Source organism: Schistocerca nitens, chromosome 2 (assembly GCF_023898315.1).
Source record: "Schistocerca nitens isolate TAMUIC-IGC-003100 chromosome 2, iqSchNite1.1, whole genome shotgun sequence".
In the NCBI taxonomy this organism is placed as follows: domain Eukaryota; kingdom Metazoa; phylum Arthropoda; class Insecta; order Orthoptera; family Acrididae; genus Schistocerca; species Schistocerca nitens.
Window position 1 is genome coordinate 97151533 of NC_064615.1, and position 22936 is coordinate 97174468.

Sequence of the window (22936 nt, forward strand, 5' to 3'; positions counted from 1 at the left end):
TGGTGTTCAGCACAGCGCATGTTGTAGGTGCCGGATTAAGAAACCTGTTTGAGAATATGGTCCAGATCGGATGCTGCAACTAGCAAGTGCGGCAAGACCTCAGTAGATGGCGGGGTGCAGACATACTTCCATGTGCGGCCTGTTGGTCTAGGGGTATGATTCCTGCTTTGGGTGCAGGAGGTCCCGGGTTCAAATCCCGGACAGGCCCTACTTTTCACTTTCGCGACAACCAAGCACTACGATAAACTGGCGAGTCTCTGAAAGTAAGCCATGCAACAGGACAAACTGCATGTCGGGCCACCGGCCCATCAGACTCTCAGGTGCGTCTTGTGGAAAGCAATCTACGTGCCAGGATTAAGCCGTCTTCGCTTACTTATATCTATACGTAAAGACTGGCACGTACAACGATTCTATTAGTTTCCCAGGAACTAGTACATCGCATGCAAGTTTGTTAAATGCATGCGCATGCAGCACACAAAAGGGTGAGATGTCTTTCCTGCTGGGAGAAACAGCTGAGGTCGTCTTCTCGCAGTTGAATCCCTTACGTCCCGTTATTAATCCTAGTAGCAAAAGCATAAGCATTTGCAGCGTTGCCCATTCACGTGTGGACTGCAATTAACAATTTGCATTACATGATCGTAGCTAAAATTCTGCATATACAATTCCAACTACCGGCTCGTACTCATTTCTAGAAACGATCGCAAAACACAGCGCCAGGTTCCACCGAGACTCGAACTCGGATCGCTGGATTCAAAGTCCAGAGTGCTAACCATTACACCATGGAACCGAATGCCTGCAGCGGTCTTCAATTCAGTAGCATCATGTAATTAAGCAGATAAGATGCGATGTTATTACATGTAGCGTCCTCAGGAAGTGTTTGCGTGGCAAATGAACCAACCAAGTAGGCTGGAAGTGGAAGGAGCACCTTCGAATGTAGCGAGAATTCTTGCCAGTATTCGTACATGAAGTGATGTCGAAGGCTCAGGTAATCAAAATCGCGGAACAGCCACTTTAGTATGGTGGATGCTTTGTGCTGGAAGCAGCCTAGCTATGAAAACAGCTATGGACACAGAGTACCGTCGAAAACTGCGTGCTGACACAGAACGCTACGTAGTGGGCGGATAGTGCGTGACACGATAACATTTGCACTTCACACGGTCGAAATTCTGTCACACAACTCAAGCAGCTGTTTCAGCATTCACATACACTGGTGTTCAGCACAGCGCATGTTGTAGGTGCCGGATTAAGAAACCTGTTTGAGAATATGGTCCAGATCGGATGCTGCAACTAGCAAGTGCGGCAAGACCTCAGTAGATGGCGGGGTGCAGACATACTTCCATGTGCGGCCTGTTGGTCTAGGGGTATGATTCCTGCTTTGGGTGCAGGAGGTCCCGGGTTCAAATCCCGGACAGGCCCTACTTTTCACTTTCGCGACAACCAAGCACTACGATAAACTGGCGAGTCTCTGAAAGTAAGCCATGCAACAGGACAAACTGCATGTCGGGCCACCGGCCCATCAGACTCTCAGGTGCGTCTTGTGGAAAGCAATCTACGTGCCAGGATTAAGCCGTCTTCGCTTACTTATATCTATACGTAAAGACTGGCACGTACAACGATTCTATTAGTTTCCCAGGAACTAGTACATCGCATGCAAGTTTGTTAAATGCATGCGCATGCAGCACACAAAAGGGTGAGATGTCTTTCCTGCTGGGAGAAACAGCTGAGGTCGTCTTCTCGCAGTTGAATCCCTTACGTCCCGTTATTAATCCTAGTAGCAAAAGCATAAGCATTTGCAGCGTTGCCCATTCACGTGTGGACTGCAATTAACAATTTGCATTACATGATCGTAGCTAAAATTCTGCATATACAATTCCAACTACCGGCTCGTACTCATTTCTAGAAACGATCGCAAAACACAGCGTCAGGTTCCACCGAGACTCGAACTCGGATCGCTGGATTCAAAGTCCAGAGTGCTAACCATTACACCATGGAACCGGATGCCTGTAGCGGTCTTAAATTCAGTAGCATCATGTAATTAAGCAGATAAGATGCGATGTTATTACATGTAGCGTCCTCAGGAAGTGTTTGCGTGGCAAATGAACCAACCAAGTAGGCTGGAAGTGGAAGGAGCACCTTCGAATGTAGCGAGAATTCTTGCCAGTATTCGTACATGAAGTGATGTCGAAGGCTCAGGTAATCAAAATCGCGGAACAGCCACTTTCGTATGGTGGATGCTTTGTGCTGGAAGCAGCCTAGCTATGAAAACAGCTATGGACACAGAGTACCGTCGAAAACTGCGTGCTGACACAGAACGCTACGTAGTGGGCGGATAGTGCGTGACACGATAACATTTGCACTTCACACGGTCGAAATTCTGTCACACAACTCAAGCAGCTGTTTCAGCATTCACATACACTGGTGTTCAGCACAGCGCATGTTGTAGGTGCCGGATTAAGAAACCTGTTTGAGAATATGGTCCAGATCGGATGCTGCAACTAGCAAGTGCGGCAAGACCTCAGTAGGTGGCGGGGTGCAGACCTGCTTCCATGTGCGGCCTGTTGGTCTAGGGGTATGATTCCTGCTTTGGGTGCAGGAGGTCCCGGGTTCAAATCCCGGACAGGCCCTACTTTTCACTTTCGCGACAACCAAGCACTACGATAAACTGGCGAGTCTCTGAAAGTAAGCCATGCAACAGGACAAACTGCATGTCGGGCCACCGGCCCATCAGACTCTCAGGTGCGTCTTGTGGAAAGCAATCTACGTGCCAGGATTAAGCCGTCTTCGCTTACTTATATCTATACGTAAAGACTGGCACGTACAACGATTCTATTAGTTTCCCAGGAACTAGTACATCGCATGCAAGTTTGTTAAATGCATGCGCATGCAGCACACAAAAGGGTGAGATGTCTTTCCTGCTGGGAGAAACAGCTGAGGTCGTCTTCTCGCAGTTGAATCCCTTACGTCCCGTTATTAATCCTAGTAGCAAAAGCATAAGCATTTGCAGCGTTGCCCATTCACGTGTGGACTGCAATTAACAATTTGCATTACATGATCGTAGCTAAAATTCTGCATATACAATTCCAACTACCGGCTCGTACTCATTTCTAGAAACGATCGCAAAACACAGCGCCAGGTTCCACCGAGACTCGAACTCGGATCGCTGGATTCAAAGTCCAGAGTGCTAACCATTACACCATGGAACCGAATGCCTGCAGCGGTCTTCAATTCAGTAGCATCATGTAATTAAGCAGATAAGATGCGATGTTATTACATGTAGCGTCCTCAGGAAGTGTTTGCGTGGCAAATGAACCAACCAAGTAGGCTGGAAGTGGAAGGAGCACCTTCGAATGTAGCGAGAATTCTTGCCAGTATTCGTACATGAAGTGATGTCGAAGGCTCAGGTAATCAAAATCGCGGAACAGCCACTTTCGTATGGTGGATGCTTTGTGCTGGAAGCAGCCTAGCTATGAAAACAGCTATGGACACAGAGCACCGTCGAAAACTGCGTGCTGACACAGAACGCTACGTAGTGGGCGGATAGTGCGTGACACGATAACATTTGCACTTCACACGGTCGAAATTCTGTCACACAACTCAAGCAGCTGTTTCAGCATTCACATACACTGGTGTTCAGCACAGCGCATGTTGTAGGTGCCGGATTAAGAAACCTGTTTGAGAATATGGTCCAGATCGGATGCTGCAACTAGCAAGTGCGGCAAGACCTCAGTAGGTGGCGGGGTGCAGACATACTTCCATGTGCGGCCTGTTGGTCTAGGGGTATGATTCCTGCTTTGGGTGCAGGAAGTCCCGGGTTCAAATCCCGGACAGGCCCTACTTTTCACTTTCGCGACAACCAAGCACTACGATAAACTGGCGAGTCTCTGAAAGTAAGCCATGCAACAGGACAAACTGCATGTCGGGCCACCGGCCCATCAGACTCTCAGGTGCGTCTTGTGGAAAGCAATCTACGTGCCAGGATTAAGCCGTCTTCGCTTACTTATATCTATACGTAAAGACTGGCACGTACAACGATTCTATTAGTTTCCCAGGAACTAGTACATCGCATGCAAGTTTGTTAAATGCATGCGCATGCAGCACACAAAAGGGTGAGATGTCTTTCCTGCTGGGAGAAACAGCTGAGGTCGTCTTCTCGCAGTTGAATCCCTTACGTCCCGTTATTAATCCTAGTAGCAAAAGCATAAGCATTTGCAGCGTTGCCCATTCACGTGTGGACTGCAATTAACAATTTGCATTACATGATCGTAGCTAAAATTCTGCATATACAATTCCAACTACCGGCTCGTACTCATTTCTAGAAACGATCGCAAAACACAGCGTCAGGTTCCACCGAGACTCGAACTCGGATCGCTGGATTCAAAGTCCAGAGTGCTAACCATTACACCATGGAACCGGATGCCTGCAGCGGTCTTAAATTCAGTAGCATCATGTAATTAAGCAGATAAGATGCGATGTTATTACATGTAGCGTCCTCTGGAAGTGTTTGCGTGGCAAATGAACCAACCAAGTAGGCTGGAAGTGGAAGGAGCACCTTCGAATGTAGCGAGAATTCTTGCCAGTATTCGTACATGAAGTGATGTCGAAGGCTCAGGTAATCAAAATCGCGGAACAGCCACTTTCGTATGGTGGATGCTTTGTGCTGGAAGCAGCCTAGCTATGAAAACAGCTATGGACACAGAGTACCGTCGAAAACTGCGTGCTGACACAGAACGCTACGTAGTGGGCGGATAGTGCGTGACACGATAACATTTGCACTTCACACGGTCGAAATTCTGTCACACAACTCAAGCAGCTGTTTCAGCATTCACATACACTGGTGTTCAGCACAGCGCATGTTGTAGGTGCCGGATTAAGAAACCTGTTTGAGAATATGGTCCAGATCGGATGCTGCAACTAGCAAGTGCGGCAAGACCTCAGTAGGTGGCGGGGTGCAGACCTGCTTCCATGTGCGGCCTGTTGGTCTAGGGGTATGATTCCTGCTTTGGGTGCAGGAGGTCCCGGGTTCAAATCCCGGACAGGCCCTACTTTTCACTTTCGCGACAACCAAGCACTACGATAAACTGGCGAGTCTCTGAAAGTAAGCCATGCAACAGGACAAACTGCATGTCGGGCCACCGGCCCATCAGACTCTCAGGTGCGTCTTGTGGAAAGCAATCTACGTGCCAGGATTAAGCCGTCTTCGCTTACTTATATCTATACGTAAAGACTGGCACGTACAACGATTCTATTAGTTTCCCAGGAACTAGTACATCGCATGCAAGTTTGTTAAATGCATGCGCATGCAGCACACAAAAGGGTGAGATGTCTTTCCTGCTGGGAGAAACAGCTGAGGTCGTCTTCTCGCAGTTGAATCCCTTACGTCCCGTTATTAATCCTAGTAGCAAAAGCATAAGCATTTGCAGCGTTGCCCATTCACGTGTGGACTGCAATTAACAATTTGCATTACATGATCGTAGCTAAAATTCTGCATATACAATTCCAACTACCGGCTCGTACTCATTTCTAGAAACGATCGCAAAACACAGCGTCAGGTTCCACCGAGACTCGAACTCGGATCGCTGGATTCAAAGTCCAGAGTGCTAACCATTACACCATGGAACCGGATGCCTGTAGCGGTCTTAAATTCAGTAGCATCATGTAATTAAGCAGATAAGATGCGATGTTATTACATGTAGCGTCCTCAGGAAGTGTTTGCGTGGCAAATGAACCAACCAAGTAGGCTGGAAGTGGAAGGAGCACCTTCGAATGTAGCGAGAATTCTTGCCAGTATTCGTACATGAAGTGATGTCGAAGGCTCAGGTAATCAAAATCGCGGAACAGCCACTTTCGTATGGTGGATGCTTTGTGCTGGAAGCAGCCTAGCTATGAAAACAGCTATGGACACAGAGTACCGTCGAAAACTGCGTGCTGACACAGAACGCTACGTAGTGGGCGGATAGTGCGTGACACGATAACATTTGCACTTCACACGGTCGAAATTCTGTCACACAACTCAAGCAGCTGTTTCAGCATTCACATACACTGGTGTTCAGCACAGCGCATGTTGTAGGTGCCGGATTAAGAAACCTGTTTGAGAATATGGTCCAGATCGGATGCTGCAACTAGCAAGTGCGGCAAGACCTCAGTAGGTGGCGGGGTGCAGACCTGCTTCCATGTGCGGCCTGTTGGTCTAGGGGTATGATTCCTGCTTTGGGTGCAGGAGGTCCCGGGTTCAAATCCCGGACAGGCCCTACTTTTCACTTTCGCGACAACCAAGCACTACGATAAACTGGCGAGTCTCTGAAAGTAAGCCATGCAACAGGACAAACTGCATGTCGGGCCACCGGCCCATCAGACTCTCAGGTGCGTCTTGTGGAAAGCAATCTACGTGCCAGGATTAAGCCGTCTTCGCTTACTTATATCTATACGTAAAGACTGGCACGTACAACGATTCTATTAGTTTCCCAGGAACTAGTACATCGCATGCAAGTTTGTTAAATGCATGCGCATGCAGCACACAAAAGGGTGAGATGTCTTTCCTGCTGGGAGAAACAGCTGAGGTCGTCTTCTCGCAGTTGAATCCCTTACGTCCCGTTATTAATCCTAGTAGCAAAAGCATAAGCATTTGCAGCGTTGCCCATTCACGTGTGGACTGCAATTAACAATTTGCATTACATGATCGTAGCTAAAATTCTGCATATACAATTCCAACTACCGGCTCGTACTCATTTCTAGAAACGATCGCAAAACACAGCGTCAGGTTCCACCGAGACTCGAACTCGGATCGCTGGATTCAAAGTCCAGAGTGCTAACCATTACACCATGGAACCGGATGCCTGCAGCGGTCTTAAATTCAGTAGCATCATGTAATTAAGCAGATAAGATGCGATGTTATTACATGTAGCGTCCTCTGGAAGTGTTTGCGTGGCAAATGAACCAACCAAGTAGGCTGGAAGTGGAAGGAGCACCTTCGAATGTAGCGAGAATTCTTGCCAGTATTCGTACATGAAGTGATGTCGAAGGCTCAGGTAATCAAAATCGCGGAACAGCCACTTTCGTATGGTGGATGCTTTGTGCTGGAAGCAGCCTAGCTATGAAAACAGCTATGGACACAGAGTACCGTCGAAAACTGCGTGCTGACACAGAACGCTACGTAGTGGGCGGATAGTGCGTGACACGATAACATTTGCACTTCACACGGTCGAAATTCTGTCACACAACTCAAGCAGCTGTTTCAGCATTCACATACACTGGTGTTCAGCACAGCGCATGTTGTAGGTGCCGGATTAAGAAACCTGTTTGAGAATATGGTCCAGATCGGATGCTGCAACTAGCAAGTGCGGCAAGACCTCAGTAGGTGGCGGGGTGCAGACCTGCTTCCATGTGCGGCCTGTTGGTCTAGGGGTATGATTCCTGCTTTGGGTGCAGGAGGTCCCGGGTTCAAATCCCGGACAGGCCCTACTTTTCACTTTCGCGACAACCAAGCACTACGATAAACTGGCGAGTCTCTGAAAGTAAGCCATGCAACAGGACAAACTGCATGTCGGGCCACCGGCCCATCAGACTCTCAGGTGCGTCTTGTGGAAAGCAATCTACGTGCCAGGATTAAGCCGTCTTCGCTTACTTATATCTATACGTAAAGACTGGCACGTACAACGATTCTATTAGTTTCCCAGGAACTAGTACATCGCATGCAAGTTTGTTAAATGCATGCGCATGCAGCACACAAAAGGGTGAGATGTCTTTCCTGCTGGGAGAAACAGCTGAGGTCGTCTTCTCGCAGTTGAATCCCTTACGTCCCGTTATTAATCCTAGTAGCAAAAGCATAAGCATTTGCAGCGTTGCCCATTCACGTGTGGACTGCAATTAACAATTTGCATTACATGATCGTAGCTAAAATTCTGCATATACAATTCCAACTACCGGCTCGTACTCATTTCTAGAAACGATCGCAAAACACAGCGTCAGGTTCCACCGAGACTCGAACTCGGATCGCTGGATTCAAAGTCCAGAGTGCTAACCATTACACCATGGAACCGGATGCCTGTAGCGGTCTTAAATTCAGTAGCATCATGTAATTAAGCAGATAAGATGCGATGTTATTACATGTAGCGTCCTCAGGAAGTGTTTGCGTGGCAAATGAACCAACCAAGTAGGCTGGAAGTGGAAGGAGCACCTTCGAATGTAGCGAGAATTCTTGCCAGTATTCGTACATGAAGTGATGTCGAAGGCTCAGGTAATCAAAATCGCGGAACAGCCACTTTCGTATGGTGGATGCTTTGTGCTGGAAGCAGCCTAGCTATGAAAACAGCTATGGACACAGAGTACCGTCGAAAACTGCGTGCTGACACAGAACGCTACGTAGTGGGCGGATAGTGCGTGACACGATAACATTTGCACTTCACACGGTCGAAATTCTGTCACACAACTCAAGCAGCTGTTTCAGCATTCACATACACTGGTGTTCAGCACAGCGCATGTTGTAGGTGCCGGATTAAGAAACCTGTTTGAGAATATGGTCCAGATCGGATGCTGCAACTAGCAAGTGCGGCAAGACCTCAGTAGGTGGCGGGGTGCAGACCTGCTTCCATGTGCGGCCTGTTGGTCTAGGGGTATGATTCCTGCTTTGGGTGCAGGAGGTCCCGGGTTCAAATCCCGGACAGGCCCTACTTTTCACTTTCGCGACAACCAAGCACTACGATAAACTGGCGAGTCTCTGAAAGTAAGCCATGCAACAGGACAAACTGCATGTCGGGCCACCGGCCCATCAGACTCTCAGGTGCGTCTTGTGGAAAGCAATCTACGTGCCAGGATTAAGCCGTCTTCGCTTACTTATATCTATACGTAAAGACTGGCACGTACAACGATTCTATTAGTTTCCCAGGAACTAGTACATCGCATGCAAGTTTGTTAAATGCATGCGCATGCAGCACACAAAAGGGTGAGATGTCTTTCCTGCTGGGAGAAACAGCTGAGGTCGTCTTCTCGCAGTTGAATCCCTTACGTCCCGTTATTAATCCTAGTAGCAAAAGCATAAGCATTTGCAGCGTTGCCCATTCACGTGTGGACTGCAATTAACAATTTGCATTACATGATCGTAGCTAAAATTCTGCATATACAATTCCAACTACCGGCTCGTACTCATTTCTAGAAACGATCGCAAAACACAGCGCCAGGTTCCACCGAGACTCGAACTCGGATCGCTGGATTCAAAGTCCAGAGTGCTAACCATTACACCATGGAACCGAATGCCTGCAGCGGTCTTCAATTCAGTAGCATCATGTAATTAAGCAGATAAGATGCGATGTTATTACATGTAGCGTCCTCAGGAAGTGTTTGCGTGGCAAATGAACCAACCAAGTAGGCTGGAAGTGGAAGGAGCACCTTCGAATGTAGCGAGAATTCTTGCCAGTATTCGTACATGAAGTGATGTCGAAGGCTCAGGTAATCAAAATCGCGGAACAGCCACTTTCGTATGGTGGATGCTTTGTGCTGGAAGCAGCCTAGCTATGAAAACAGCTATGGACACAGAGCACCGTCGAAAACTGCGTGCTGACACAGAACGCTACGTAGTGGGCGGATAGTGCGTGACACGATAACATTTGCACTTCACACGGTCGAAATTCTGTCACACAACTCAAGCAGCTGTTTCAGCATTCACATACACTGGTGTTCAGCACAGCGCATGTTGTAGGTGCCGGATTAAGAAACCTGTTTGAGAATATGGTCCAGATCGGATGCTGCAACTAGCAAGTGCGGCAAGACCTCAGTAGGTGGCGGGGTGCAGACATACTTCCATGTGCGGCCTGTTGGTCTAGGGGTATGATTCCTGCTTTGGGTGCAGGAGGTCCCGGGTTCAAATCCCGGACAGGCCCTACTTTTCACTTTCGCGACAACCAAGCACTACGATAAACTGGCGAGTCTCTGAAAGTAAGCCATGCAACAGGACAAACTGCATGTCGGGCCACCGGCCCATCAGACTCTCAGGTGCGTCTTGTGGAAAGCAATCTACGTGCCAGGATTAAGCCGTCTTCGCTTACTTATATCTATACGTAAAGACTGGCACGTACAACGATTCTATTAGTTTCCCAGGAACTAGTAGATCGCATGCAAGTTTGTTAAATGCATGCGCATGCAGCACACAAAAGGGTGAGATGTCTTTCCTGCTGGGAGAAACAGCTGAGGTCGTCTTCTCGCAGTTGAATCCCTTACGTCCCGTTATTAATCCTAGTAGCAAAAGCATAAGCATTTGCAGCGTTGCCCATTCACGTGTGGACTGCAATTAACAATTTGCATTACATGATCGTAGCTAAAATTCTGCATATACAATTCCAACTACCGGCTCGTACTCATTTCTAGAAACGATCGCAAAACACAGCGTCAGGTTCCACCGAGACTCGAACTCGGATCGCTGGATTCAAAGTCCAGAGTGCTAACCATTACACCATGGAACCGGATGCCTGCAGCGGTCTTAAATTCAGTAGCATCATGTAATTAAGCAGATAAGATGCGATGTTATTACATGTAGCGTCCTCTGGAAGTGTTTGCGTGGCAAATGAACCAACCAAGTAGGCTGGAAGTGGAAGGAGCACCTTCGAATGTAGCGAGAATTCTTGCCAGTATTCGTACATGAAGTGATGTCGAAGGCTCAGGTAATCAAAATCGCGGAACAGCCACTTTCGTATGGTGGATGCTTTGTGCTGGAAGCAGCCTAGCTATGAAAACAGCTATGGACACAGAGTACCGTCGAAAACTGCGTGCTGACACAGAACGCTACGTAGTGGGCGGATAGTGCGTGACACGATAACATTTGCACTTCACACGGTCGAAATTCTGTCACACAACTCAAGCAGCTGTTTCAGCATTCACATACACTGGTGTTCAGCACAGCGCATGTTGTAGGTGCCGGATTAAGAAACCTGTTTGAGAATATGGTCCAGATCGGATGCTGCAACTAGCAAGTGCGGCAAGACCTCAGTAGGTGGCGGGGTGCAGACCTGCTTCCATGTGCGGCCTGTTGGTCTAGGGGTATGATTCCTGCTTTGGGTGCAGGAGGTCCCGGGTTCAAATCCCGGACAGGCCCTACTTTTCACTTTCGCGACAACCAAGCACTACGATAAACTGGCGAGTCTCTGAAAGTAAGCCATGCAACAGGACAAACTGCATGTCGGGCCACCGGCCCATCAGACTCTCAGGTGCGTCTTGTGGAAAGCAATCTACGTGCCAGGATTAAGCCGTCTTCGCTTACTTATATCTATACGTAAAGACTGGCACGTACAACGATTCTATTAGTTTCCCAGGAACTAGTACATCGCATGCAAGTTTGTTAAATGCATGCGCATGCAGCACACAAAAGGGTGAGATGTCTTTCCTGCTGGGAGAAACAGCTGAGGTCGTCTTCTCGCAGTTGAATCCCTTACGTCCCGTTATTAATCCTAGTAGCAAAAGCATAAGCATTTGCAGCGTTGCCCATTCACGTGTGGACTGCAATTAACAATTTGCATTACATGATCGTAGCTAAAATTCTGCATATACAATTCCAACTACCGGCTCGTACTCATTTCTAGAAACGATCGCAAAACACAGCGTCAGGTTCCACCGAGACTCGAACTCGGATCGCTGGATTCAAAGTCCAGAGTGCTAACCATTACACCATGGAACCGGATGCCTGTAGCGGTCTTAAATTCAGTAGCATCATGTAATTAAGCAGATAAGATGCGATGTTATTACATGTAGCGTCCTCAGGAAGTGTTTGCGTGGCAAATGAACCAACCAAGTAGGCTGGAAGTGGAAGGAGCACCTTCGAATGTAGCGAGAATTCTTGCCAGTATTCGTACATGAAGTGATGTCGAAGGCTCAGGTAATCAAAATCGCGGAACAGCCACTTTCGTATGGTGGATGCTTTGTGCTGGAAGCAGCCTAGCTATGAAAACAGCTATGGACACAGAGTACCGTCGAAAACTGCGTGCTGACACAGAACGCTACGTAGTGGGCGGATAGTGCGTGACACGATAACATTTGCACTTCACACGGTCGAAATTCTGTCACACAACTCAAGCAGCTGTTTCAGCATTCACATACACTGGTGTTCAGCACAGCGCATGTTGTAGGTGCCGGATTAAGAAACCTGTTTGAGAATATGGTCCAGATCGGATGCTGCAACTAGCAAGTGCGGCAAGACCTCAGTAGGTGGCGGGGTGCAGACCTGCTTCCATGTGCGGCCTGTTGGTCTAGGGGTATGATTCCTGCTTTGGGTGCAGGAGGTCCCGGGTTCAAATCCCGGACAGGCCCTACTTTTCACTTTCGCGACAACCAAGCACTACGATAAACTGGCGAGTCTCTGAAAGTAAGCCATGCAACAGGACAAACTGCATGTCGGGCCACCGGCCCATCAGACTCTCAGGTGCGTCTTGTGGAAAGCAATCTACGTGCCAGGATTAAGCCGTCTTCGCTTACTTATATCTATACGTAAAGACTGGCACGTACAACGATTCTATTAGTTTCCCAGGAACTAGTACATCGCATGCAAGTTTGTTAAATGCATGCGCATGCAGCACACAAAAGGGTGAGATGTCTTTCCTGCTGGGAGAAACAGCTGAGGTCGTCTTCTCGCAGTTGAATCCCTTACGTCCCGTTATTAATCCTAGTAGCAAAAGCATAAGCATTTGCAGCGTTGCCCATTCACGTGTGGACTGCAATTAACAATTTGCATTACATGATCGTAGCTAAAATTCTGCATATACAATTCCAACTACCGGCTCGTACTCATTTCTAGAAACGATCGCAAAACACAGCGCCAGGTTCCACCGAGACTCGAACTCGGATCGCTGGATTCAAAGTCCAGAGTGCTAACCATTACACCATGGAACCGAATGCCTGCAGCGGTCTTCAATTCAGTAGCATCATGTAATTAAGCAGATAAGATGCGATGTTATTACATGTAGCGTCCTCAGGAAGTGTTTGCGTGGCAAATGAACCAACCAAGTAGGCTGGAAGTGGAAGGAGCACCTTCGAATGTAGCGAGAATTCTTGCCAGTATTCGTACATGAAGTGATGTCGAAGGCTCAGGTAATCAAAATCGCGGAACAGCCACTTTCGTATGGTGGATGCTTTGTGCTGGAAGCAGCCTAGCTATGAAAACAGCTATGGACACAGAGCACCGTCGAAAACTGCGTGCTGACACAGAACGCTACGTAGTGGGCGGATAGTGCGTGACACGATAACATTTGCACTTCACACGGTCGAAATTCTGTCACACAACTCAAGCAGCTGTTTCAGCATTCACATACACTGGTGTTCAGCACAGCGCATGTTGTAGGTGCCGGATTAAGAAACCTGTTTGAGAATATGGTCCAGATCGGATGCTGCAACTAGCAAGTGCGGCAAGACCTCAGTAGGTGGCGGGGTGCAGACATACTTCCATGTGCGGCCTGTTGGTCTAGGGGTATGATTCCTGCTTTGGGTGCAGGAGGTCCCGGGTTCAAATCCCGGACAGGCCCTACTTTTCACTTTCGCGACAACCAAGCACTACGATAAACTGGCGAGTCTCTGAAAGTAAGCCATGCAACAGGACAAACTGCATGTCGGGCCACCGGCCCATCAGACTCTCAGGTGCGTCTTGTGGAAAGCAATCTACGTGCCAGGATTAAGCCGTCTTCGCTTACTTATATCTATACGTAAAGACTGGCACGTACAACGATTCTATTAGTTTCCCAGGAACTAGTAGATCGCATGCAAGTTTGTTAAATGCATGCGCATGCAGCACACAAAAGGGTGAGATGTCTTTCCTGCTGGGAGAAACAGCTGAGGTCGTCTTCTCGCAGTTGAATCCCTTACGTCCCGTTATTAATCCTAGTAGCAAAAGCATAAGCATTTGCAGCGTTGCCCATTCACGTGTGGACTGCAATTAACAATTTGCATTACATGATCGTAGCTAAAATTCTGCATATACAATTCCAACTACCGGCTCGTACTCATTTCTAGAAACGATCGCAAAACACAGCGTCAGGTTCCACCGAGACTCGAACTCGGATCGCTGGATTCAAAGTCCAGAGTGCTAACCATTACACCATGGAACCGGATGCCTGTAGCGGTCTTAAATTCAGTAGCATCATGTAATTAAGCAGATAAGATGCGATGTTATTACATGTAGCGTCCTCAGGAAGTGTTTGCGTGGCAAATGAACCAACCAAGTAGGCTGGAAGTGGAAGGAGCACCTTCGAATGTAGCGAGAATTCTTGCCAGTATTCGTACATGAAGTGATGTCGAAGGCTCAGGTAATCAAAATCGCGGAACAGCCACTTTCGTATGGTGGATGCTTTGTGCTGGAAGCAGCCTAGCTATGAAAACAGCTATGGACACAGAGTACCGTCGAAAACTGCGTGCTGACACAGAACGCTACGTAGTGGGCGGATAGTGCGTGACACGATAACATTTGCACTTCACACGGTCGAAATTCTGTCACACAACTCAAGCAGCTGTTTCAGCATTCACATACACTGGTGTTCAGCACAGCGCATGTTGTAGGTGCCGGATTAAGAAACCTGTTTGAGAATATGGTCCAGATCGGATGCTGCAACTAGCAAGTGCGGCAAGACCTCAGTAGGTGGCGGGGTGCAGACATACTTCCATGTGCGGCCTGTTGGTCTAGGGGTATGATTCCTGCTTTGGGTGCAGGAGGTCCCGGGTTCAAATCCCGGACAGGCCCTACTTTTCACTTTCGCGACAACCAAGCACTACGATAAACTGGCGAGTCTCTGAAAGTAAGCCATGCAACAGGACAAACTGCATGTCGGGCCACCGGCCCATCAGACTCTCAGGTGCGTCTTGTGGAAAGCAATCTACGTGCCAGGATTAAGCCGTCTTCGCTTACTTATATCTATACGTAAAGACTGGCACGTACAACGATTCTATTAGTTTCCCAGGAACTAGTACATCGCATGCAAGTTTGTTAAATGCATGCGCATGCAGCACACAAAAGGGTGAGATGTCTTTCCTGCTGGGAGAAACAGCTGAGGTCGTCTTCTCGCAGTTGAATCCCTTACGTCCCGTTATTAATCCTAGTAGCAAAAGCATAAGCATTTGCAGCGTTGCCCATTCACGTGTGGACTGCAATTAACAATTTGCATTACATGATCGTAGCTAAAATTCTGCATATACAATTCCAACTACCGGCTCGTACTCATTTCTAGAAACGATCGCAAAACACAGCGTCAGGTTCCACCGAGACTCGAACTCGGATCGCTGGATTCAAAGTCCAGAGTGCTAACCATTACACCATGGAACCGGATGCCTGCAGCGGTCTTAAATTCAGTAGCATCATGTAATTAAGCAGATAAGATGCGATGTTATTACATGTAGCGTCCTCTGGAAGTGTTTGCGTGGCAAATGAACCAACCAAGTAGGCTGGAAGTGGAAGGAGCACCTTCGAATGTAGCGAGAATTCTTGCCAGTATTCGTACATGAAGTGATGTCGAAGGCTCAGGTAATCAAAATCGCGGAACAGCCACTTTCGTATGGTGGATGCTTTGTGCTGGAAGCAGCCTAGCTATGAAAACAGCTATGGACACAGAGTACCGTCGAAAACTGCGTGCTGACACAGAACGCTACGTAGTGGGCGGATAGTGCGTGACACGATAACATTTGCACTTCACACGGTCGAAATTCTGTCACACAACTCAAGCAGCTGTTTCAGCATTCACATACACTGGTGTTCAGCACAGCGCATGTTGTAGGTGCCGGATTAAGAAACCTGTTTGAGAATATGGTCCAGATCGGATGCTGCAACTAGCAAGTGCGGCAAGACCTCAGTAGGTGGCGGGGTGCAGACCTGCTTCCATGTGCGGCCTGTTGGTCTAGGGGTATGATTCCTGCTTTGGGTGCAGGAGGTCCCGGGTTCAAATCCCGGACAGGCCCTACTTTTCACTTTCGCGACAACCAAGCACTACGATAAACTGGCGAGTCTCTGAAAGTAAGCCATGCAACAGGACAAACTGCATGTCGGGCCACCGGCCCATCAGACTCTCAGGTGCGTCTTGTGGAAAGCAATCTACGTGCCAGGATTAAGCCGTCTTCGCTTACTTATATCTATACGTAAAGACTGGCACGTACAACGATTCTATTAGTTTCCCAGGAACTAGTAGATCGCATGCAAGTTTGTTAAATGCATGCGCATGCAGCACACAAAAGGGTGAGATGTCTTTCCTGCTGGGAGAAACAGCTGAGGTCGTCTTCTCGCAGTTGAATCCCTTACGTCCCGTTATTAATCCTAGTAGCAAAAGCATAAGCATTTGCAGCGTTGCCCATTCACGTGTGGACTGCAATTAACAATTTGCATTACATGATCGTAGCTAAAATTCTGCATATACAATTCCAACTACCGGCTCGTACTCATTTCTAGAAACGATCGCAAAACACAGCGTCAGGTTCCACCGAGACTCGAACTCGGATCGCTGGATTCAAAGTCCAGAGTGCTAACCATTACACCATGGAACCGGATGCCTGTAGCGGTCTTAAATTCAGTAGCATCATGTAATTAAGCAGATAAGATGCGATGTTATTACATGTAGCGTCCTCAGGAAGTGTTTGCGTGGCAAATGAACCAACCAAGTAGGCTGGAAGTGGAAGGAGCACCTTCGAATGTAGCGAGAATTCTTGCCAGTATTCGTACATGAAGTGATGTCGAAGGCTCAGGTAATCAAAATCGCGGAACAGCCACTTTCGTATGGTGGATGCTTTGTGCTGGAAGCAGCCTAGCTATGAAAACAGCTATGGACACAGAGTACCGTCGAAAACTGCGTGCTGACACAGAACGCTACGTAGTGGGCGGATAGTGCGTGACACGATAACATTTGCACTTCACACGGTCGAAATTCTGTCACACAACTCAAGCAGCTGTTTCAGCATTCACATACACTGGTGTTCAGCACAGCGCATGTTGTAGGTGCCGGATTAAGAAACCTGTTTGAGAATATGGTCCAGATCGGATGCTGCAACTAGCAAGTGCGGCAAGACCTCAGTAGGTGGCGGGGTGCAGACATACTTCCATGTGCGGCCTGTTGGTCTAGGGGTATGATTCCTGCTTTGGGTGCAGGAGGTCCCGGGTTCAAATCCCGGACAGGCCCTACTTTTCACTTTCGCGACAACCAAGCACTACGATAAACTGGCGAGTCTCTGAAAGTAAGCCATGCAACAGGACAAACTGCATGTCGGGCCACCGGCCCATCAGACTCTCAGGTGCGTCTTGTGGAAAGCAATCTACGTGCCAGGATTAAGCCGTCTTCGCTTACTTATATCTATACGTAAAGACTGGCACGTACAACGATTCTATTAGTTTCCCAGGAACTAGTACATCGCATGCAAGTTTGTTAAATGCATGCGCATGCAGCACACAAAAGGGTGAGATGTCTTTCCTGCTGGGAGAAACAGCTGAGGTCGTCTTCTCGCAGTTGAATCCCTTACGTCCCGTTATTAATCCTAGTAGCAAAAGCATAAGCATTTGCAGCGTTGCCCATTCACGTGTGGACTGCAATTAACAATTTGCATTACATGATCGTAGCTAAAATTCTGCATATACAATTCCAACTACCGGCTCGTACTCATTTCTAGAAACGATCGCAAAACACAGCGTCAGGTTCCACCGAGACTCGAACTCGGATCGCTGGATTCAAAGTCCAGAGTGCTAACCATTACACCATGGAACCGGATGCCTGCAGCGGTCTTAAATTCAGTAGCATCATGTAATTAAGCAGATAAGATGCGATGTTATTACATGTAGCGTCCTCTGGAAGTGTTTGCGTGGCAAATGAACCAACCAAGTAGGCTGGAAGTGGAAGGAGCACCTTCGAATGTAGCGAGAATTCTTGCCAGTATTCGTACATGAAGTGATGTCGAAGGCTCAGGTAATCAAAATCGCGGAACAGCCACTTTCGTATGGTGGATGCTTTGTGCTGGAAGCAGCCTAGCTATGAAAACAGCTATGGACACAGAGTACCGTCGAAAACTGCGTGCTGACACAGAACGCTACGTAGTGGGCGGATAGTGCGTGACACGATAACATTTGCACTTCACACGGTCGAAATTCTGTCACACAACTCAAGCAGCTGTTTCAGCATTCACATACACTGGTGTTCAGCACAGCGCATGTTGTAGGTGCCGGATTAAGAAACCTGTTTGAGAATATGGTCCAGATCGGATGCTGCAACTAGCAAGTGCGGCAAGACCTCAGTAGGTGGCGGGGTGCAGACCTGCTTCCATGTGCGGCCTGTTGGTCTAGGGGTATGATTCCTGCTTTGGGTGCAGGAGGTCCCGGGTTCAAATCCCGGACAGGCCCTACTTTTCACTTTCGCGACAACCAAGCACTACGATAAACTGGCGAGTCTCTGAAAGTAAGCCATGCAACAGGACAAACTGCATGTCGGGCCACCGGCCCATCAGACTCTCAGGTGCGTCTTGTGGAAAGCAATCTACGTGCCAGGATTAAGCCGTCTTCGCTTACTTATATCTATACGTAAAGACTGGCACGTACAACGATTCTATTAGTTTCCCAGGAACTAGTAGATCGCATGCAAGTTTGTTAAATGCATGCGCATGCAGCACACAAAAGGGTGAGATGTCTTTCCTGCTGGGAGAAACAGCTGAGGTCGTCTTCTCGCAGTTGAATCCCTTACGTCCCGTTATTAATCCTAGTAGCAAAAGCATAAGCATTTGCAGCGTTGCCCATTCACGTGTGGACTGCAATTAACAATTTGCATTACATGATCGTAGCTAAAATTCTGCATATACAATTCCAACTACCGGCTCGTACTCATTTCTAGAAACGATCGCAAAACACAGCGTCAGGTTCCACCGAGACTCGAACTCGGATCGCTGGATTCAAAGTCCAGAGTGCTAACCATTACACCATGGAACCGGATGCCTGCAGCGGTCTTAAATTCAGTAGCATCATGTAATTAAGCAGATAAGATGCGATGTTATTACATGTAGCGTCCTCTGGAAGTGTTTGCGTGGCAAATGAACCAACCAAGTAGGCTGGAAGTGGAAGGAGCACCTTCGAATGTAGCGAGAATTCTTGCCAGTATTCGTACATGAAGTGATGTCGAAGGCTCAGGTAATCAAAATCGCGGAACAGCCACTTTCGTATGGTGGATGCTTTGTGCTGGAAGCAGCCTAGCTATGAAAACAGCTATGGACACAGAGTACCGTCGAAAACTGCGTGCTGACACAGAACGCTACGTAGTGGGCGGATAGTGCGTGACACGATAACATTTGCACTTCACACGGTCGAAATTCTGTCACACAACTCAAGCAGCTGTTTCAGCATTCACATACACTGGTGTTCAGCACAGCGCATGTTGTAGGTGCCGGATTAAGAAACCTGTTTGAGAATATGGTCCAGATCGGATGCTGCAACTAGCAAGTGCGGCAAGACCTCAGTAGGTGGCGGGGTGCAGACCTGCTTCCATGTGCGGCCTGTTGGTCTAGGGGTATGATTCCTGCTTTGGGTGCAGGAGGTCCCGGGTTCAAATCCCGGACAGGCCCTACTTTTCACTTTCGCGACAACCAAGCACTACGATAAACTGGCGAGTCTCTGAAAGTAAGCCATGCAACAGGACAAACTGCATGTCGGGCCACCGGCCCATCAGACTCTCAGGTGCGTCTTGTGGAAAGCAATCTACGTGCCAGGATTAAGCCGTCTTCGCTTACTTATATCTATACGTAAAGACTGGCACGTACAACGATTCTATTAGTTTCCCAGGAACTAGTACATCGCATGCAAGTTTGTTAAATGCATGCGCATGCAGCACACAAAAGGGTGAGATGTCTTTCCTGCTGGGAGAAACAGCTGAGGTCGTCTTCTCGCAGTTGAATCCCTTACGTCCCGTTATTAATCCTAGTAGCAAAAGCATAAGCATTTGCAGCGTTGCCCATTCACGTGTGGACTGCAATTAACAATTTGCATTACATGATCGTAGCTAAAATTCTGCATATACAATTCCAACTACCGGCTCGTACTCATTTCTAGAAACGATCGCAAAACACAGCGCCAGGTTCCACCGAGACTCGAACTCGGATCGCTGGATTCAAAGTCCAGAGTGCTAACCATTACACCATGGAACCGGATGCCTGTAGCGGTCTTAAATTCAGTAGCATCATGTAATTAAGCAGATAAGATGCGATGTTATTACATGTAGCGTCCTCAGGAAGTGTTTGCGTGGCAAATGAACCAACCAAGTAGGCTGGAAGTGGAAGGAGCACCTTCGAATGTAGCGAGAATTCTTGCCAGTATTCGTACATGAAGTGATGTCGAAGGCTCAGGTAATCAAAATCGCGGAACAGCCACTTTCGTATGGTGGATGCTTTGTGCTGGAAGCAGCCTAGCTATGAAAACAGCTATGGACACAGAGTACCGTCGAAAACTGCGTGCTGACACAGAACGCTACGTAGTGGGCGGATAGTGCGTGACACGATAACATTTGCACTTCACACGGTCGAAATTCTGTCACACAACTCAAGCAGCTGTTTCAGCATTCACATACACTGGTGTTCAGCACAGCGCATGTTGTAGGTGCCGGATTAAGAAACCTGTTTGAGAATATGGTCCAGATCGGATGCTGCAACTAGCAAGTGCGGCAAGACCTCAGTAGGTGGCGGGGTGCAGACCTGCTTCCATGTGCGGCCTGTTGGTCTAGGGGTATGATTCCTGCTTTGGGTGCAGGAGGTCCCGGGTTCAAATCCCGGACAGGCCCTACTTTTCACTTTCGCGACAACCAAGCACTACGATAAACTGGCGAGTCTCTGAAAGTAAGCCATGCAACAGGACAAACTGCATGTCGGGCCACCGGCCCATCAGACTCTCAGGTGCGTCTTGTGGAAAGCAATCTACGTGCCAGGATTAAGCCGTCTTCGCTTACTTATATCTATACGTAAAGACTGGCACGTACAACGATTCTATTAGTTTCCCAGGAACTAGTACATCGCATGCAAGTTTGTTAAATGCATGCGCATGCAGCACACAAAAGGGTGAGATGTCTTTCCTGCTGGGAGAAACAGCTGAGGTCGTCTTCTCGCAGTTGAATCCCTTACGTCCCGTTATTAATCCTAGTAGCAAAAGCATAAGCATTTGCAGCGTTGCCCATTCACGTGTGGACTGCAATTAACAATTTGCATTACATGATCGTAGCTAAAATTCTGCATATACAATTCCAACTACCGGCTCGTACTCATTTCTAGAAACGATCGCAAAACACAGCGTCAGGTTCCACCGAGACTCGAACTCGGATCGCTGGATTCAAAGTCCAGAGTGCTAACCATTACACCATGGAACCGGATGCCTGCAGCGGTCTTAAATTCAGTAGCATCATGTAATTAAGCAGATAAGATGCGATGTTATTACATGTAGCGTCCTCTGGAAGTGTTTGCGTGGCAAATGAACCAACCAAGTAGGCTGGAAGTGGAAGGAGCACCTTCGAATGTAGCGAGAATTCTTGCCAGTATTCGTACATGAAGTGATGTGGAAGGCTCAGGTAATCAAAATCGCGGAACAGCCACTTTCGTATGGTGGATGCTTTGTGCTGGAAGCAGCCTAGCTATGAAAACAGCTATGGACACAGAGTACCGTCGAAAACTGCGTGCTGACACAGAACGCTACGTAGTGGGCGGATAGTGCGTGACACGATAACATTTGCACTTCACACGGTCGAAATTCTGTCACACAACTCAAGCAGCTGTTTCAGCATTCACATACACTGGTGTTCAGCACAGCGCATGTTGTAGGTGCCGGATTAAGAAACCTGTTTGAGAATATGGTCCAGATCGGATGCTGCAACTAGCAAGTGCGGCAAGACCTCAGTAGGTGGCGGGGTGCAGACCTGCTTCCATGTGCGGCCTGTTGGTCTAGGGGTATGATTCCTGCTTTGGGTGCAGGAGGTCCCGGGTTCAAATCCCGGACAGGCCCTACTTTTCACTTTCGCGACAACCAAGCACTACGATAAACTGGCGAGTCTCTGAAAGTAAGCCATGCAACAGGACAAACTGCATGTCGGGCCACCGGCCCATCAGACTCTCAGGTGCGTCTTGTGGAAAGCAATCTACGTGCCAGGATTAAGCCGTCTTCGCTTACTTATATCTATACGTAAAGACTGGCACGTACAACGATTCTATTAGTTTCCCAGGAACTAGTAGATCGCATGCAAGTTTGTTAAATGCATGCGCATGCAGCACACAAAAGGGTGAGATGTCTTTCCTGCTGGGAGAAACAGCTGAGGTCGTCTTCTCGCAGTTGAATCCCTTACGTCCCGTTATTAATCCTAGTAGCAAAAGCATAAGCATTTGCAGCGTTGCCCATTCACGTGTGGACTGCAATTAACAATTTGCATTACATGATCGTAGCTAAAATTCTGCATATACAATTCCAACTACCGGCTCGTACTCATTTATAGAAACGATCGCAAAACACAGCGTCAGGTTCCACAGAGACTCGAACTCGGATCGCTGGATTCAAAGTCCAGAGTGCTAACCATTACACCATGGAACCGAATGCCTGCAGCGGTCTTCAATTCAGTAGCATCATGTAATTAAGCAGATAAGATGCGATGTTATTACATGTAGCGTCCTCAGGAAGTGTTTGCGTGGCAAATGAACCAACCAAGTAGGCTGGAAGTGGAAGGAGCACCTTCGAATGTAGCGAGAATTCTTGCCAGTATTCGTACATGAAGTGATGTCGAAGGCTCAGGTAATCAAAATCGCGGAACAGCCACTTTCGTATGGTGGATGCTTTGTGCTGGAAGCAGCCTAGCTATGAAAACAGCTATGGACACAGAGTACCGTCGAAAACTGCGTGCTGACACAGAACGCTACGTAGTGGGCGGATAGTGCGTGACACGATAACATTTGCACTTCACACGGTCGAAATTCTGTCACACAACTCAAGCAGCTGTTT

General features: G+C 48.0%; 38 non-coding genes across 38 annotated transcripts; 19 read left to right on the forward strand and 19 right to left on the reverse strand.

Annotated features, from left to right (window-relative positions):
* The first annotated feature begins 136 nt into the window (after positions 1-136).
* Trnap-ugg (transfer RNA proline (anticodon UGG)) lies at positions 137-208 on the forward strand. Its single transcript has one exon. It is a non-coding gene; the product is annotated as a tRNA-Pro (tRNA).
* Positions 209-715: 507 nt separating this feature from the next.
* Positions 716-787, reverse strand: Trnaq-uug (transfer RNA glutamine (anticodon UUG)). Its single transcript has one exon. It is a non-coding gene; the product is annotated as a tRNA-Gln (tRNA).
* A 557-nt stretch (positions 788-1344) lies between these two features.
* On the forward strand, positions 1345-1416 carry Trnap-ugg (transfer RNA proline (anticodon UGG)). Its single transcript has one exon. It is a non-coding gene; the product is annotated as a tRNA-Pro (tRNA).
* Positions 1417-1923: 507 nt separating this feature from the next.
* Positions 1924-1995, reverse strand: Trnaq-uug (transfer RNA glutamine (anticodon UUG)). The gene has a single exon. It is a non-coding gene; the product is annotated as a tRNA-Gln (tRNA).
* Positions 1996-2552: 557 nt separating this feature from the next.
* On the forward strand, positions 2553-2624 carry Trnap-ugg (transfer RNA proline (anticodon UGG)). Its single transcript has one exon. It is a non-coding gene; the product is annotated as a tRNA-Pro (tRNA).
* A 507-nt stretch (positions 2625-3131) lies between these two features.
* Positions 3132-3203, reverse strand: Trnaq-uug (transfer RNA glutamine (anticodon UUG)). The gene has a single exon. It is a non-coding gene; the product is annotated as a tRNA-Gln (tRNA).
* A 557-nt stretch (positions 3204-3760) lies between these two features.
* Trnap-ugg (transfer RNA proline (anticodon UGG)) lies at positions 3761-3832 on the forward strand. Its single transcript has one exon. It is a non-coding gene; the product is annotated as a tRNA-Pro (tRNA).
* A 507-nt stretch (positions 3833-4339) lies between these two features.
* Positions 4340-4411, reverse strand: Trnaq-uug (transfer RNA glutamine (anticodon UUG)). Its single transcript has one exon. It is a non-coding gene; the product is annotated as a tRNA-Gln (tRNA).
* Positions 4412-4968: 557 nt separating this feature from the next.
* Trnap-ugg (transfer RNA proline (anticodon UGG)) lies at positions 4969-5040 on the forward strand. Its single transcript has one exon. It is a non-coding gene; the product is annotated as a tRNA-Pro (tRNA).
* Positions 5041-5547: 507 nt separating this feature from the next.
* Trnaq-uug (transfer RNA glutamine (anticodon UUG)) lies at positions 5548-5619 on the reverse strand. Its single transcript has one exon. It is a non-coding gene; the product is annotated as a tRNA-Gln (tRNA).
* Positions 5620-6176: 557 nt separating this feature from the next.
* Positions 6177-6248, forward strand: Trnap-ugg (transfer RNA proline (anticodon UGG)). Its single transcript has one exon. It is a non-coding gene; the product is annotated as a tRNA-Pro (tRNA).
* Positions 6249-6755: 507 nt separating this feature from the next.
* Positions 6756-6827, reverse strand: Trnaq-uug (transfer RNA glutamine (anticodon UUG)). The gene has a single exon. It is a non-coding gene; the product is annotated as a tRNA-Gln (tRNA).
* A 557-nt stretch (positions 6828-7384) lies between these two features.
* Positions 7385-7456, forward strand: Trnap-ugg (transfer RNA proline (anticodon UGG)). The gene has a single exon. It is a non-coding gene; the product is annotated as a tRNA-Pro (tRNA).
* A 507-nt stretch (positions 7457-7963) lies between these two features.
* Positions 7964-8035, reverse strand: Trnaq-uug (transfer RNA glutamine (anticodon UUG)). The gene has a single exon. It is a non-coding gene; the product is annotated as a tRNA-Gln (tRNA).
* A 557-nt stretch (positions 8036-8592) lies between these two features.
* Positions 8593-8664, forward strand: Trnap-ugg (transfer RNA proline (anticodon UGG)). The gene has a single exon. It is a non-coding gene; the product is annotated as a tRNA-Pro (tRNA).
* A 507-nt stretch (positions 8665-9171) lies between these two features.
* Positions 9172-9243, reverse strand: Trnaq-uug (transfer RNA glutamine (anticodon UUG)). The gene has a single exon. It is a non-coding gene; the product is annotated as a tRNA-Gln (tRNA).
* A 557-nt stretch (positions 9244-9800) lies between these two features.
* Trnap-ugg (transfer RNA proline (anticodon UGG)) lies at positions 9801-9872 on the forward strand. Its single transcript has one exon. It is a non-coding gene; the product is annotated as a tRNA-Pro (tRNA).
* Positions 9873-10379: 507 nt separating this feature from the next.
* Positions 10380-10451, reverse strand: Trnaq-uug (transfer RNA glutamine (anticodon UUG)). Its single transcript has one exon. It is a non-coding gene; the product is annotated as a tRNA-Gln (tRNA).
* A 557-nt stretch (positions 10452-11008) lies between these two features.
* Positions 11009-11080, forward strand: Trnap-ugg (transfer RNA proline (anticodon UGG)). Its single transcript has one exon. It is a non-coding gene; the product is annotated as a tRNA-Pro (tRNA).
* A 507-nt stretch (positions 11081-11587) lies between these two features.
* On the reverse strand, positions 11588-11659 carry Trnaq-uug (transfer RNA glutamine (anticodon UUG)). The gene has a single exon. It is a non-coding gene; the product is annotated as a tRNA-Gln (tRNA).
* A 557-nt stretch (positions 11660-12216) lies between these two features.
* On the forward strand, positions 12217-12288 carry Trnap-ugg (transfer RNA proline (anticodon UGG)). The gene has a single exon. It is a non-coding gene; the product is annotated as a tRNA-Pro (tRNA).
* A 507-nt stretch (positions 12289-12795) lies between these two features.
* Positions 12796-12867, reverse strand: Trnaq-uug (transfer RNA glutamine (anticodon UUG)). Its single transcript has one exon. It is a non-coding gene; the product is annotated as a tRNA-Gln (tRNA).
* Positions 12868-13424: 557 nt separating this feature from the next.
* On the forward strand, positions 13425-13496 carry Trnap-ugg (transfer RNA proline (anticodon UGG)). The gene has a single exon. It is a non-coding gene; the product is annotated as a tRNA-Pro (tRNA).
* Positions 13497-14003: 507 nt separating this feature from the next.
* Positions 14004-14075, reverse strand: Trnaq-uug (transfer RNA glutamine (anticodon UUG)). The gene has a single exon. It is a non-coding gene; the product is annotated as a tRNA-Gln (tRNA).
* A 557-nt stretch (positions 14076-14632) lies between these two features.
* Positions 14633-14704, forward strand: Trnap-ugg (transfer RNA proline (anticodon UGG)). The gene has a single exon. It is a non-coding gene; the product is annotated as a tRNA-Pro (tRNA).
* A 507-nt stretch (positions 14705-15211) lies between these two features.
* Positions 15212-15283, reverse strand: Trnaq-uug (transfer RNA glutamine (anticodon UUG)). Its single transcript has one exon. It is a non-coding gene; the product is annotated as a tRNA-Gln (tRNA).
* Positions 15284-15840: 557 nt separating this feature from the next.
* Positions 15841-15912, forward strand: Trnap-ugg (transfer RNA proline (anticodon UGG)). Its single transcript has one exon. It is a non-coding gene; the product is annotated as a tRNA-Pro (tRNA).
* Positions 15913-16419: 507 nt separating this feature from the next.
* On the reverse strand, positions 16420-16491 carry Trnaq-uug (transfer RNA glutamine (anticodon UUG)). The gene has a single exon. It is a non-coding gene; the product is annotated as a tRNA-Gln (tRNA).
* A 557-nt stretch (positions 16492-17048) lies between these two features.
* Trnap-ugg (transfer RNA proline (anticodon UGG)) lies at positions 17049-17120 on the forward strand. Its single transcript has one exon. It is a non-coding gene; the product is annotated as a tRNA-Pro (tRNA).
* A 507-nt stretch (positions 17121-17627) lies between these two features.
* On the reverse strand, positions 17628-17699 carry Trnaq-uug (transfer RNA glutamine (anticodon UUG)). The gene has a single exon. It is a non-coding gene; the product is annotated as a tRNA-Gln (tRNA).
* Positions 17700-18256: 557 nt separating this feature from the next.
* On the forward strand, positions 18257-18328 carry Trnap-ugg (transfer RNA proline (anticodon UGG)). Its single transcript has one exon. It is a non-coding gene; the product is annotated as a tRNA-Pro (tRNA).
* Positions 18329-18835: 507 nt separating this feature from the next.
* Positions 18836-18907, reverse strand: Trnaq-uug (transfer RNA glutamine (anticodon UUG)). The gene has a single exon. It is a non-coding gene; the product is annotated as a tRNA-Gln (tRNA).
* Positions 18908-19464: 557 nt separating this feature from the next.
* Positions 19465-19536, forward strand: Trnap-ugg (transfer RNA proline (anticodon UGG)). Its single transcript has one exon. It is a non-coding gene; the product is annotated as a tRNA-Pro (tRNA).
* A 507-nt stretch (positions 19537-20043) lies between these two features.
* Positions 20044-20115, reverse strand: Trnaq-uug (transfer RNA glutamine (anticodon UUG)). The gene has a single exon. It is a non-coding gene; the product is annotated as a tRNA-Gln (tRNA).
* A 557-nt stretch (positions 20116-20672) lies between these two features.
* Trnap-ugg (transfer RNA proline (anticodon UGG)) lies at positions 20673-20744 on the forward strand. The gene has a single exon. It is a non-coding gene; the product is annotated as a tRNA-Pro (tRNA).
* A 507-nt stretch (positions 20745-21251) lies between these two features.
* Positions 21252-21323, reverse strand: Trnaq-uug (transfer RNA glutamine (anticodon UUG)). Its single transcript has one exon. It is a non-coding gene; the product is annotated as a tRNA-Gln (tRNA).
* A 557-nt stretch (positions 21324-21880) lies between these two features.
* Trnap-ugg (transfer RNA proline (anticodon UGG)) lies at positions 21881-21952 on the forward strand. Its single transcript has one exon. It is a non-coding gene; the product is annotated as a tRNA-Pro (tRNA).
* Positions 21953-22459: 507 nt separating this feature from the next.
* On the reverse strand, positions 22460-22531 carry Trnaq-uug (transfer RNA glutamine (anticodon UUG)). Its single transcript has one exon. It is a non-coding gene; the product is annotated as a tRNA-Gln (tRNA).
* Between the last annotated feature and the right edge of the window lie 405 nt (positions 22532-22936).